Raw genomic sequence first — 14,476 nt, 5'->3', positions numbered from 1 at the left:
TAGATTTCAAAGCAATATAGTATTTGAGAAATGGATTTGATTAGATATACTTCCAGAGAAGCAAAGCAAAGCAAAGCAAACTCAGAGTGGATCTGGAAAAAGCATTCAGTATCTTCTAAATTGCTCTGGCAAATTTCTAGTATTAAAAAAAATTATTCTTTTGCCAGCAATTGTGGTAAAACAGGTGTTACAAACTTTAAACTAGGCATTTTTTTTGAGAGCAGGTATTGTTATTAACTAACCAGATTACAAAATGCCATAGTAGATACCTTAGTTGATCCTTCTAATAAGCCTGTTGAGCTGGTCTTCCTTTCTGCCAACATTTCCACCTTCTACAAAATGGACCGTCTTTTTCTTCATTCCACCTCATGGAGAAGATAACTTGAAGGCACTGGAAGTTATTTGCATCTTGAAGCATTTTCTGACAGTACAAATCTCATAAATCTGATCCTCCGTGCAGATGGTGCCTTTTTTACCAAGAGACCAAGCAATCCAAGTGTTATCTGTCAGGCAATTTGTTTCTTATTGATTTTTCTGTATCCACGCTTATAGATCAAAGCATTCTCTGACTTCAGATTTGGGTACTCCCATGCATCATGTGGTTCCCCAGTCCTCAGCCTGTCCATTGAAACCTTGTTGATTTTAACCAAGGTGCCACTGAAGATCTGGTGTAGGTGAAGAAACAGAAACATCTTACAGACTTAGGGTTCACACCATGGATACATACCTCTGATCCTGATGACAAACACCAATTTGGGTTCTGCAGGTACATAGAAGTTGCCAGCTTTTCTTATCATGCCAGTTAGTTCTGTACATTCAACCCCAGTCATTGTAGTAGTGCTTGGCTTTTTCATGGATAAGCTTCCTCTTTTCCTTTCAAAGCATCTTTTGGGCAAACTTCTGTTTCAGGCACTTTACCCTAAGCTCTGTGAAATTCCTTTGCTTTTTTCCTGAAGATTTCTACTATGGTTCCTCCATGGTTCTATTGAAAATAAGGGAGAGCAGTTTGACTTTATCAAATTCACAAAAGCACCTATCCTTATATCCACTGCTTTTGCTTCTAAGAATTTTTATTACTACTGTATTCACTTTTGTGCAAAAATGATGTATTTACGATGTTTCTTGTTGATTTGTTATTTTTAATGGGAAAAGTTGTAAATTATCTAAATGTACATCAATGGGGGATTAGTTAAATTATACTAATTATGCTGCATTTGGAATACTACACAGCTATTAAAAGTGAGGACATTATTTAAGATGAACATGGTTGATCCCCAGGTCTATTAAATTAATAAACAGAATTGCCAAGTGCAGAATACTGTGCATTGTATGCTACCATTTCTGTAAAAGACAGAAAAATATACATTAACTTGTTGAATACGTATAAAATATTTCTTGGGCGGAAAATGTGGCTTAGCAGTAGAACTTTTGCCTAGTGGGTAAAAGGCCTTGGGTTTGATACCTAGAATCACAGACATGCACACACACACACACACACACACACACACAAAAGAAATCTGAAAGAAAACACAAAAACTGGGTGCATTTGTTACCTCTGGAGTCCTGGGTTGTTGATAAGCAGGAAAGGAAGGAGACATTTATTCAACTAACTTTTATTTATTTTTTTCTTTTAAAACATCCACTCTATTTAATTTTTTCTTAAGCAGAAGAATCAGAAGAAAGTGGCATTTTTTTATATCTTAGAGTCTCTACTATGTATGAGCATAGTTCATATATTCAATCAATACTCATTTAGACTAGAAGGATGTATAGGAACCAATCATGGAAGACTAAGGGCAAGATTAGTCCAGGTGGAGGAATAGCACATGTAGGTGCCTGAGGATGGAGAACACATGAAGAGTTCAAGGGTTAGGCAGCCTGCACAAAGTCAGAGGGGAGGCTCTGGAAATGTGCCACCCTTAACCATAAAATAATAGGTGATATTTTATTTGATATCAGTCAGTCTTTTGATGTAAATGAAATTGATTGGAGGGAACTGTTGAACAGCTGAACATGTTCTAATTGCACAGAGTACACAGATCCAAGTGTATATAAATAAGTCATCAATACCACAGTCATGATGGAGGACAGACCCATGGCCCAGAGTTCTCTCATGCTCCTTCCCATCAACTAACTTTTAAAACAGGAATTTACTGAGACAAAATTTAAACCACAGAATTAATCATTATAAAGTGAACCATTCAATAGCACTTATTATGTTTGCGACACGTGCAACAGCTACCTCCACCTCATTCCAAAACATCTCTATCACTCCAAAATAAAACTCCTTACTCATTAAGCAGTTTGTCCCCTTCAGCCCCTCCCTCATCCCTGGCAACCGCCAATCTTTGTTCTGTTTCTATGGACTTATCATGGACTTATCTATTCTGGGTACTTCATGCAAACAAATCATCCAATATGTGACCTTTGGTCTCTGGTTTCTATCACTTAGCATAGTGTTTTTGAGGCTATTTATTTGTATTTTGTTGTTGTTTTTCTTTTTGCAGTGCTGGAGATTGATTGGTTTGCATTTTTGAAAGTGAACTATATTAAAGTAGTACATATTCAAAAACATTTAAAAATTAAATTGTTTTCTTGTTGAATGTCATAGGAACTAAAGTAAAGGAGACTGTTAACCAATTTCAGAAATGGACATTCTGAACAAGTCCTACAAAGGAGAAAATTCTTTCCTCATGCAACATTTTATAATCCTTTTCCTATCTGAGGTCCTTCCTATTGCCATAACAACATTGGATAGTGTGGGGCTCATTTGGAGAACTTAGTTTTGCCTTGAGTAGGTTGACTTTTGTTGTTAACGTGAAGATATCTTTCTTGAACTTCTTTCTTGAAGTACTCCTGCTATTTTACTGTAAACCTCAAAAGCTTGTGAAAAGGGGCCCATATATCTCTGGGTATGAATGATATTTCTTGGTGCCAACATCTTATATTTAACATAGCTGTTTAGGAAAATATCACTATTGCATAGGTTCTGCCTGGCAAACCATGGGGGCCCCAAAGAGGGACTTCTATCATAGACAAGGAAATATGGAAGTCCAGGAAAAACAATGCTGGAAAAATTGTCACTGGATAGCTTGACTCTGAGCCCTGTCATGTAAGTGGGGATTCTAGAATAGTTCTAGAATTCCAACTTTCAATTCCCCTTTTAATGCCCAGAACATTGGAGTGGGACAAAGAATTCAACCAGGCTGACCTTTTAATTACTCAGGAATGTGCTCTTATAGGGACAGCTGACCGCTGAACAGATGCTTATACTTTTTCTGTGACAGGGAACTCAGCCCCCAAATCATTGCACTAGGCTGATAGTATCCCAGCCTGGATGAATGTCTCATGTTATGTTGCCTGGTTTCATTTCCTGGAAGTTCAAAGTCCCAGGAAACCCCTCAGTGTGCAGCAAGTTGGGATGGCTGGCTGGTTGCCCTATTTTAGCTGAGAGCAAGGATGGCCAAAAAAAACACCTTGGGGACTCTAGGCAGTGGGATTGGATTTCCACAATCAGGTAGAGATCAGATCAGACTGTAATGCATCCTGCTGTTATTTATAAATAAATAAATAAATAAATAAATAAATAAATAGTGTATACACACACACAAACAAAAGAATATTAAACTGCTTTTTCATAGTCCACACAACATGACCTCGGATTAGTGTGTTCATGGGTATTTCCATCGTATTTTTGGATCCCTAATTTGAGACCTTAGTTGTCAGGCAGCAGCAAGTCACTCACATTTGTTAACGGGTTGTAACAAGATCAAAGATGTCTCCTAGAATCTGTATCTTGGAGTCAAAAGTATGATCATTGTGAGAGATCATTTTCCTGGGGCCAAGAAAACCCACAGGAGGCTAAGGAATGGTTCTGGTGTGAGAGAGACAGACAGGAAGTAGGCAAGGATAAGGAAGATGTAGAGATTTAGGGAGGAAAAGGAGTAGGAAATGGTTGTTGTTGGGCTGAGGGGTAAGAAAGAGAGGGAGGAGCTGCAGCCCACCTAAGGCACAAAAGTGAGGCTTTTGGAGGCTGGAAGCAGATTGGAATCACCAAGGAAGGATATATTATTATTTTTTAAAAAATACTGATGCTTGACCACATCCCTAAGAGCTTGATTAAATCGGTTCAATCTGGCAGACTCAATAAAGTAATTTAATTAATTTATGTATTTATTCATTTATTTATTTAACTTTTATTGGTGCATTGTAATTATGCATAATTACAGTGGGATTTGTTGTCACACATTCATATGTGCATATAATATAATTTGGTCAATTTCCAATCATACTTTAAAAAATCTCTCCAACTGATTCTACTTGCAGCAAGGGTTAAAAACAATTGATCTATGGCATTCCCCGTCATTTATTAGATTTTTACAAGACTTTTTCTTCTTGAAGAAGTCAACTACCTTGGCGATGGACACCTTCCTCTTCAGGAATGCCCTGGGTTTCAGAGAGAGTGAGGGTTGACTGAAAGTGCCTGGTGTTCGAGACTCTGCCACACACCTCCAAACTTATTTAGTCATTGTACATTTAAAATGAAGCAGTCATTTACATACATCGTTTTATGGATTTCTCCTCTTAACCATCCCCTAGGTCATGATTCTCTGTTCCTCTTACAAGTGACTGAACTGAGGAATGGAAAGTATCCGTGACTAAGGGAAGAGAATTCTGCTTCTAATCACCAGCGTGGGTCTCACATCCTGCCATGGTTCAGAGTGGAAAGTGAGGCCCACTTCCTGAATTTCTCAACATCAGAATCAGGGTAGCTCCGAGCCCCTTCTCCACTAGGAGACACCTGATACGTTTGCATATTTAAGCTTCTACCAAGAGACCTCCAAATATACAGCATAAAACATTAGTGAACTTCCATTGAGGTGGGTGAAAAAGGATTTCCCTGCAGGATTAGTCCACACATGTTAGACCAGTAACACCAGAAGGATACATAAATATTATAGATTGTAAAATAAATATAAAACAGAAATTTTACAACTGTCTAAAGGGTAATTTGGGGGGACAAATTTCTCCCTCATCATATATGGTACTTTACAAATATAAAATATTCACATTTGTATTTTCTGAAATGATAGCAAATTTGTTAAAATTTCATTTCGTTTCTTCTGATATAATGTTCTGCTTCTGAGGGTACTTGAAAACATAGGACAGGCACGAAGTTAAGTATCAAGGTAAACAAGTGACTATAATTAGAAAAATATAGATGACAATTCTAAGGAATTGTCATGACTTCAGAGTCAAGAAAATCCCGACTTCTAGATTTAGAATTTTTTAAAAATCATTTTTCATTATCAAAAATGTTTTAAATACCTTTAAATGCATAGATTTAAAAAGTTCATAAGTATTTTAATTTAAAATTTTGTTATCCTTAGTAAAATATGGGGACATTTTCCGGAGGCAATTTATTTTCCCAAATTTTAGTATCCCATTTTACTTTCAACATTTCCTGTGAAGCCACCAAATTCTTCAAGATTTCTGTTCTAAGATTCTGCTAAAGATTATGATGCCTCTGGAGACACCTTACAGCAAAACTCTGAAACATTCCCCGTTCTATTTGCAGCAAAGTCAGATATTGATGTACATATTCCTAAAGCAAAGAATTCCCATTTGGTTTTTCCAACTTTACTCTCCCTTCTTCCCTGATGACTGGCTTTCTGAAATTATTGGGAGCCCTAATCAATCTATGGGGGCATTGCAATATTAATGCGAAGCAAATATTAAAAAAATAAATAAACAACCACAGCAGTAAGATAAAAAGCAAACTCCAGTGAGTCCACTTTGTGTGTACAGAAGAAATTCTACTGCTCCTCCTTATAAATAAGGGTTTTGCAATGTGTCGTTCCTTTTCGGTAGGGGAGGGGGTGCTTATTGATGCTGCATCTGTTTTGTCAGAGCATCAGCTAATGGAGAAAGTTAATTGTGTTGGTTGTAAGGCCACCTGTCACACACATGCCTCATTTCCATACTAATGGTCCAGCAGTGGCAGGCAGTGTGCTCTCTGCAGTAACAGCTCCTGCCTCTTTGGAAATGTGGGCCAAATGTGCCTATGCAGCAACTGTAGGCCTCTTCCGCAATGCCTCTAGTATTGTGTCAACCAGGGCTCAGATTAACCCCCTACTGGCGGCTCCAAGCAGGATTTGCAGTAAAAGTGGGGTTGTTGCAAATGCTGCAGAGGGGTGAGGACCAAGTCCATGGTGAACTGCTGGGAGAAGCAGCTTTGGGGCTTCAGAGTTCTCTGTAGGGTCATCCCAGCCCACATGGGAGTGTGGGGAGAAATCCATACTCAACTTCTCCTTTAAGAACAGCCTCTGTTTAGTATTTCATTGTAGTACTGAGTCTCCTTTTCCATGAGCATCTTTACCACTTTCCTCACCTTTTTAAATCAATATAGATCCCTAGGAAAATCTACAGATACCTACCTCATTTACAAGGCAAAGGTCAGCTTTAGAGCTCAGAGTAATAATGATTTTCAGTTCTGTTGCCCAAATTATCCCAAACAGCCTGGACTTTAAAAGATCTCCCTGCAGGTACTTCATCCGGCCGTACTTTTTACAAATCATTTGAATCTCAGGCACAGTTTAGGAATCAATGCCCCTGAGAGGAGGCTGATGAATATTTTAGTGGAAAACTATTAGATGCAATTTGAGAAAGGGGGCCTCCCCTCAAACATGCAAGCCAATAAAATGGAGAGCTGTTTCTTCCCAGCTCCTAACCCTGAGGATGTAGGGAAATTCCAGGTTCGGTTTCTTTGGGATCCTTTTGTATGTGGCTTTCTGTGACCTTACACAATGATCATAAAGAGATTTGGGGCTAAGCGCCAAATGCTGCAGTGCAGTCTGCTCTTAGAGAGATGGGGAACACATGGGCCAGGCTGTTTTGATGGAATTGAAGATTATTTTAGGCTGGGGCTCTCTCTACTCTGGTATCAGCATACAGTTTGAATGGATGTCACAGTCATTTGGAGAAGCAGTTCAAGTCAGTCTAGTAGTGGTTCTGGTCACAAAGCAAATGAAAGATCTAAACTGTGTATTCTCTCTGGGATTGGACCAGTCAGTGCTGCCTTCGTGGAGAGCCCCATGGAAGCCCAGGAACCAGGCTGAGAGGCTGCAGGGTTCAATCATATCCCTGCTCGAAAGGGCAAAAGACACTGAAAACAGATTAATTTCCTGACTGAGCTCTCTGTTGGAAATGAATTCACCAACATGCTACATAGGTTTTGAACAGCAATAAAAAAGAAGGGAGCTTCCATCACAATAAGGACCTAGCACAGATTTCATTGAAAAGTTTGGTGGTGTCTGTAGCCACTCTAAATCCAGGATCTTCAACCTCAGTCAGGCCATTGGTACACAAAAGTCCCCTGCGTGTCCTGAATTGACAACCTCCCCTCCCCACCATAACTGTCCCTAGAGATTAACATTTTCCCCCAGCTCCCTATTCAGAAGACAGCTTCATTTTGAACTTCACAGAGAAAATGGGGTGCAATGAACTACACAAACCTTCAGCTCCAAGCTATATCAACAAAGCTTATCTATATACAGCCATATTTAAGACAGTGCTCTTGTCTTAGAAATAAAGGTAACTTCCTTTTTGGTCTTCCTTTTTTTCTCCTCCTCCTACTTCTTTTTTCTCTCTCCTCCTCTCTCTTTCTCTGCAATATATATGTGTGCAGGTACATACAAGCACACACACACACACACACACACACACACACACACACACACACAACAGATCAAGCATGCATGACAGAACGGCCTGAGAGCAGATACAAGCACTTCTGGGAAAGTACAATTTTGGTAAATTATCTCTTTCCAAATTGACAGGAGAGACGTGTAAGTTGATTAGTAATTACAGTTGTCTAACAAATACCACATCTAGAATTGTAGGAATAGAGAAGAAGGACATGTGACCAGGTGGAAGATCAGGGATGGCTTCCTAGAGAATGCAATATTTAGGTAAAGTTCTGAAGAATTTGAGGAAAAAGAAAGAAAGAAAGAAAAGTTTGAGCAGAGAGAATAGTATTTATGAAAGGGTTTACCCAGTCCCAGGACCTAAATGTGCTTGGATTTGGTGATAGAGTAGAGAGACTGTGTGGTACAAGAGAAGCTAAAAAGGTCACCAAGAGCCAGTCATGTAGGGCTCCGTGTAATCAACCAATGGACTTGAATTCTATCTTATAAGTTTTGCAGAAACATTGAGGGATTAAAAAAAAATGTTTTTCAGTGGTAGGAATTAAACCCAGATTCACACAAGCTAGACAAGTACTCTACCACAGGGCTACACCTCCAGCCCCTATATTAAGGGATTTAGCTGTAGAGGAGGGGGTAGCCGCATGGGAAGTGAGGAAGGAACAAGGCTATAGTCTGGGGATGAGTTGTTGCAGCTTCCAGGTGAGGAATTTTAAAGATGGCTGTGAGAGAAGAAACCAACACAAAGTAGTGGAATTGTCAGGCCTTGGTGACCAGGTGCTGGGGGAAGAGGGTAGGAAGAAGAGTAAAGTGACTGTCAAGTTACAATTTGGGCCACTGGGCAGATGGTGCTAACATTTTGAGATTCTAGGACACAGAACCAATTTTAAGGGAAATGTACTCAGTCCTCTTTGGACCACATTGACCTTGAAGGATGTGTAAGTGAATCTGTTCAGGAAACTGATTGCTTCATGAGCAGAGTGAGCTAGCCTGGGAATTCTCCAGAATGGTGGTGATGGGAGCCATTGTGATGGGCTCACTGAAGGCAAGCATGTGCCTGAGGGGCCCTGGGGGTCAAGGACAGCTCTGGCCAGTACTGATGGTAGAGAAGGAAGAGGTGAATGAAGAGAACCAGAAACAAAGGGAACTAGAAGGAACAGGGAGGAGGCCCCAGGAGAATCAAGAAAAAGGAGTTTCCTAGGAGGCAGAGTGTAGCCTAGAGTGTCAGTCAAAGAGTCTAAATGGAATGAAAACCTGAAGGTGACTACTGCATCTGTCAACATGTAGGTGGTGGGCAGAGGGGTGGTTCACAGAGGTTTTCCATGATGGAAAGAGGAGGTGGGGGCAGGAAACCACCCGCCTGACTCTGTAGTGTCTAGCTGGGTGCCTGGCACCTGGTGGTTGCTCAATAAACGATTGTTACTAAAGTGACTGAATGGATCCTGTTTTATCTGGAGCTACCACCCTTTCTGTCACCCCAGGTTCCCAAATCTTACAAGTTCTGTGAACAGTGTCTCTGCTACCCATGCCCTGTTCTCTAACTTTTCTGCCATTTTCCTAAGTTTTCTTTTCTCTTGCTTCACTTATTTCTTAACAGGATTTTCTATCTGCATTTCTTCTATTTCTATTCTTTATATATACATTTAGTTGTCAATAGACCTTTATTTTATTTATTTATTTATATGGAGTTCTGAGAATCGAACTCAGGGCCTCATGTGTGCTAGGCAAGTGTTCTACCATGGAGTCGCAACCCCAGCCCCTATATCTGTTCTTAACATTATTGCCAAATTAATTACCATCACCCTCTTGCCAAAGTGCCTCATCATGTCAAATTTTTGTTGATTCATTTGTTATTTATTTGTTTATTTGCTGTGCTGGGGATTGAACCCAGGGTCTTGTGCATACTAGACAAGTGCTCTGTTACTGAGCTACACCCTGACTCCAAATTTTTGTTCATTAAAAGAGCTTCCAGTGTTAGAGGTTTTTTATTTTATTTTTTGATAAGATGGGGACAGGGCATAAGGATCAGAAAAGATAAGAGGAATTCACATTAAAACAGCTAGTTTGGTGTTTAGGCTCTAAGAAGGGAGTGCTTGTGGGGTGTTGATGGATGGTCTGTAAACTAAGCGACCTCTAGTCATACTGTGGGTGTACAGGCCAACTGCTGGGAACCTTACAGGGCTCCCCACTGACCAGACTATTGGCTCTATCTGCCTGAGTTTGACATTCAATGCCTTTAAAAAGCTAGCCCCATCTACCTGTTCAAAGAGATATTTTTCCACATATCTTTATAGCCTGAAACCAATCAATGCTGCTATCAAATTAGACTATTTCTACAATAGGCCCAATGCTTTATAAGCAATTTACTGAGTTATTTAAGCTTCTAAAATATCTTTCTGCTCCATTGGGAAACTTTAGCACACTTTGAAAGCATGGCTCAAATGCTATTTTTTTTTTTTTTTCTCCCAAGGCTTCCTTTGATTTCACTCTTTCATTCCCCACTTAGTTTTGCACTAAATTTTAGGTATTTTTTTTAAAGCATGTGATTTTGTTTCCTTTTACAGAATATGAATTTCTTAAGCATAGAGAAGCAACTTTATTCAATAGAGTTTTCAATACCCCAAAAGGGAGCAGAGGTCAGAAATTAAGATCCCTTGGATGCAGTTAGGAGACTTAATGGTTTGCTGGCTATTCTTCAGATAAAAAGCCTGTGTTCTGCCATTGGCTACAGTGTTGGCCCATCATTTGCACTCTATAGGGTGGTTATCTTCAGAAGTCAGGCAGGACAAATACCCCTTACGAATTGCAAGAGTCACCTCCACCTGGAAGGGACTCTCCAACTGAAGAAGCTGTGCATTTAATGCATGTATTGACCAGAAATTTTTTTGCCTCATCTGGTAATGTGTGTGATTGTTTTACAAAGGTGAAAGTGGTGTTTATTTTGGCCCCTGAGACAGACAGCTTAGCACCCTGGAGGAAATCTTAAAACAAACAAACAAAAACAAAAGCATAGATTTGGCAACCTCAGCTCTAAAAGTGACTCCCTCTAGGAAGTCTCTCCTCACCTCATGGGAAGTCACCACCCTCAGTGATCAAGAAGTGCTGCTGCTTCTCAAGGGTTTCCATAAGGGAGCCCCTGGAAGGTGGTTCGAGGCCATCAAAGTAGGCCTTTCCATGTGTAGTTGTGGCCCAGAGTTTTCACATAAAAGTTAAAATAAATTGCTTGTGTGGGAAGTGTGATTAATTTCCATGGAACCTTATGCAAAGATGTGAATAAGAGAGATTGAGAGAGGTTTAACTGTTGGAAGGAGAATAAGATGAAAACAGTCACAACTTAATGAATAATTTTTAGACTCTTGCCACTGCAAGAATGACATATTCTCTCTAAAGCAATGGATTTAGCTATAGATCATTCATTTTAAACAAGCATTTTTTAATTTGTTCTTTTTAGACAAACATGACAGTAGGGTGTATTTTGATACATTATATATACACAGAGTAAATATATTCTAAATAGGATCCTATTCTTACGGTTGTACATGATGTAGAGTTACATTGGTCGTGTATTCATATATAGGAAAGTTATGTATGATCATTCTACTGTCTTTCCTATTCTCATTCTTCCTCACTTCCCTTCATTTTCCTTTGTCTAATCCAATGAACTTCTATTCTTCCCACCTTATTGTATGTTAGCATCTGCATATTAGAGAAAACATTCCACTTTTGTGTTTTCTTGTTTTTTTATTTTTTATTTTTTTGAAGCGGGGATTGGCTTATTTTATTTAGCACAATCATATCCAGTTCCATCCATTCACCAGCAAATGCAATAATTCCATTCTTCTTTATGGCTGAATAATATTCCATTGTATGTATATACCACTTTTTTTTTTTATCCATTCATCTGTTGAAGGGCACCTAGGTAAGAATCAATAAACGGGATTGTATCAAACTAAAAGTTTTCTTCACAGCGAACAATCAAGAACATGAAGAGACAGCCTATGGAATGAGAGAAAGTCTTTACCATCTGCACATCAGATAAAGCTTTAATCTCCAGGATTACAAAGAATTCAAAAACTTAATAATAATTTAAAAAACCCCACAATAACCCAGTCAATAAATGGGCAAAGGAACTGAACAGGCAGTTCACAGAAGAAATATGAATGGTCAAGAAATAAATGAAAAATTGTTCAACATCACTAGCAATTAGAGAAATGCAAATTAAACTGCACTGAGATTTCATCTCATTTTAGTCAGAATGACAATTATCAAGAATACAAGTAACAATAAATGTTGAGGAGAATGTTGGGAAAATGTACACTCATATATTGTTGGTGGGACTACAGATTGGTGCAACCACTCTGGAAAGCAGTGTGGAGATTCCTCAGAAAACCTGGAGTGGAACCACCATCTGACCCAGTTATCCCACTCCTTGTTTTATACCCAAAGGACTTACAATCAGCATACTACATGCAGGCACATCAATATTTATAGCAGCTCAATTCCCAATAGCTAAATTGTGGAGTCAATCTAAATGCCCTTCAATAAATGAATGGATAAAGAAAATGTAATATATATTAGATGCCTGGATAAAGAAAATGTTGTATATATACAAAATGGAATATTACTTAACCATAGCTTTTTTTACAATGACTATAGTGTTGATTGCATATAAAGTCAACTTACAGATTAGATTATTTTAATTGCCTCCTTTTTTGTCTCTCAATTTCATTTTGTCAAGTAGCATATTTTGCTTGTTTCATAAAGGAAAAAAAGTGATTTTCCTCAGGTTACTTATGCACAATTTTAAATAAAATTAACCCTTCTCTCCCTTCCCCCTATATATACCTTTCATCAATATCCAACACTTTTAAATAAAATGATGGAGCTGGCCATATAGTCAACATTCAGTAAATATTTCAGTGAGTTGATGGATATAATACTGAGTATGAGCAAATGCCACACTGAGTTTATCCCCTTGACAAATATTTTTCAAAATAAAATACCAATAGATACATGTGTAAAAATAGATTTATGTGTAAAAATGACAAATATGGCACACTCTTGCAGTAATGTAATAGAAAAAGATTAGAAACAACCTAAATTTTCATCAGCAAGGAACTGGTTATGTAGCTACATCTATTATTAGAATACTGTGTAGTTTGCAGTGAACTATCCACATTGTTCTGGAGAGCTCTGCAAGATACTTTATTAAGGAATAAAGCAAAATAGAAAATAAGGTATATGGTACAGCATCATTTGTATTAAATATATACATATATAGACATTTGTTTTGTAAATTCATAAACATTATCTGGAAGAATAAACAAGGAAATGTAGCTGTGTATGCTTCTAGAGAGGGGAACTAGATGTCTGTGGATAGTTTGGTGGGAAGATCTATTTTTAACTCTATACCATTTTTTATCTTTTGAATTTTTATTAGGTACATATGTAATCTGTTTCAGAAGTTAGGCACAAATTTAAGAGAGAATGAATGGTAGTATTGATGCTGGGGAAGAAGAGACAGGGGTGTACACCTTGAAAGCTCATCATGGGGAGGACCTGGGCTAAGTGCTCTGCATGTGTTATTCCTGAGCTTTGTTCCCCACGGCAGTACTGTGAGGGGGATTAAGTACTTTTCCTAAGGACTCACAGCTAATATGAACTGGGGACAGTGCTGTGCTGGTAAATTTTTAACAACCAGAACCACATGTAAATATCCAACACAAGTGCTGGTTGATATTTCTATTTATGATACCAAAGCAGACAGAAGTGAAACATCTTAGACATGTGTTAGAACATCACTTGCCTTATCTGTGCCATGAACCATCTCTTTTTTACAGTTTTTAAATAGTCAATTACTGTCTCAATTTTTTCCCCGCTATTCACAATTTATCAGTGTTCGGACACACTTTGGGATTTAATCTGCATTGCTGATATTCTCTCCATGATTTTTTATAGTTTAGGCCATCGACAAAATAACAAATTAGCCCCAGTTTGTAGTGTTTGTCTCTGTCTACGCTTTACTCCACCATGGCTGGTTTCAAGCTACCAACCCAGAGTGCAGAGGGAAAGAGATGCAGAAGAACACACATGACCTAGGAATTTCCATCTCGTAGGTACAAAAATATAGATCAACCCAAGAACACAGACAATAGTAATAGAATTGGGAAATGATGACTTTTGAATTTATGTTGCCTTTATTATTATTTTTTAAAATATATTTTTAATATATTTATTTATTAATGTGGTGCTAAGAATCGAATCCAGTGCCTCATGTGTGCCAAGCAAGTGCTCAACCACTGAGCTACAACCTCAGCCTCTATATTGCCTTTATTTTTAATGTGACTTTTTACTTGTAAGTTTGTAGAAATTTGTTTTAATGAAGTCTGTGTTTAACGATGAACTTGCAAAATTCCCTAAAAATTGGCTCACGCAGCACAAATGAGATCCACTGAGTGGAGACAGCACTGAACCCAGATCTTTCTGACTTCATTGTCTGGGCTTCTAAATCCTTTTGCCACACTCTTCCATTCCCTCAACAGTCACTGAGTTCAGTCACTTGTCAGGCATGATGGCTTCTAAAATATCATTGCTCCAAGCTGCCCTTCCCTCAGTTTCCCAGTCATTATCTGAAAAATGTCAGAAAGATGCATCTTCTATGTAATGGTTTCTCTTATTGTTTCTGTTAGCCACAAAGTTCCCAAGTTATCTAGGACAAAGCTACACCATGTTAATCCCCGCCCTCTTTGTTGGTACCTTGCTGTGGATGTTCA

General features: G+C 38.5%; 1 pseudogene; it reads right to left on the bottom strand.

The window, feature by feature from the left end:
* Window positions 1–270: 270 nt before the first annotated feature.
* Window positions 271–942, bottom strand: LOC143401019 (large ribosomal subunit protein uL30 pseudogene; annotated as a pseudogene).
* Window positions 943–14,476: the final 13,534 nt, after the last annotated feature.

Source organism: Callospermophilus lateralis, chromosome 6 (genome assembly GCF_048772815.1).
Source record: "Callospermophilus lateralis isolate mCalLat2 chromosome 6, mCalLat2.hap1, whole genome shotgun sequence".
In the NCBI taxonomy this organism is placed as follows: Eukaryota; Metazoa; Chordata; class Mammalia; order Rodentia; family Sciuridae; genus Callospermophilus; species Callospermophilus lateralis.
Note: the sequence above shows the minus strand (reverse complement) of the source record. Positions and strands in the feature narration are given on the sequence as shown.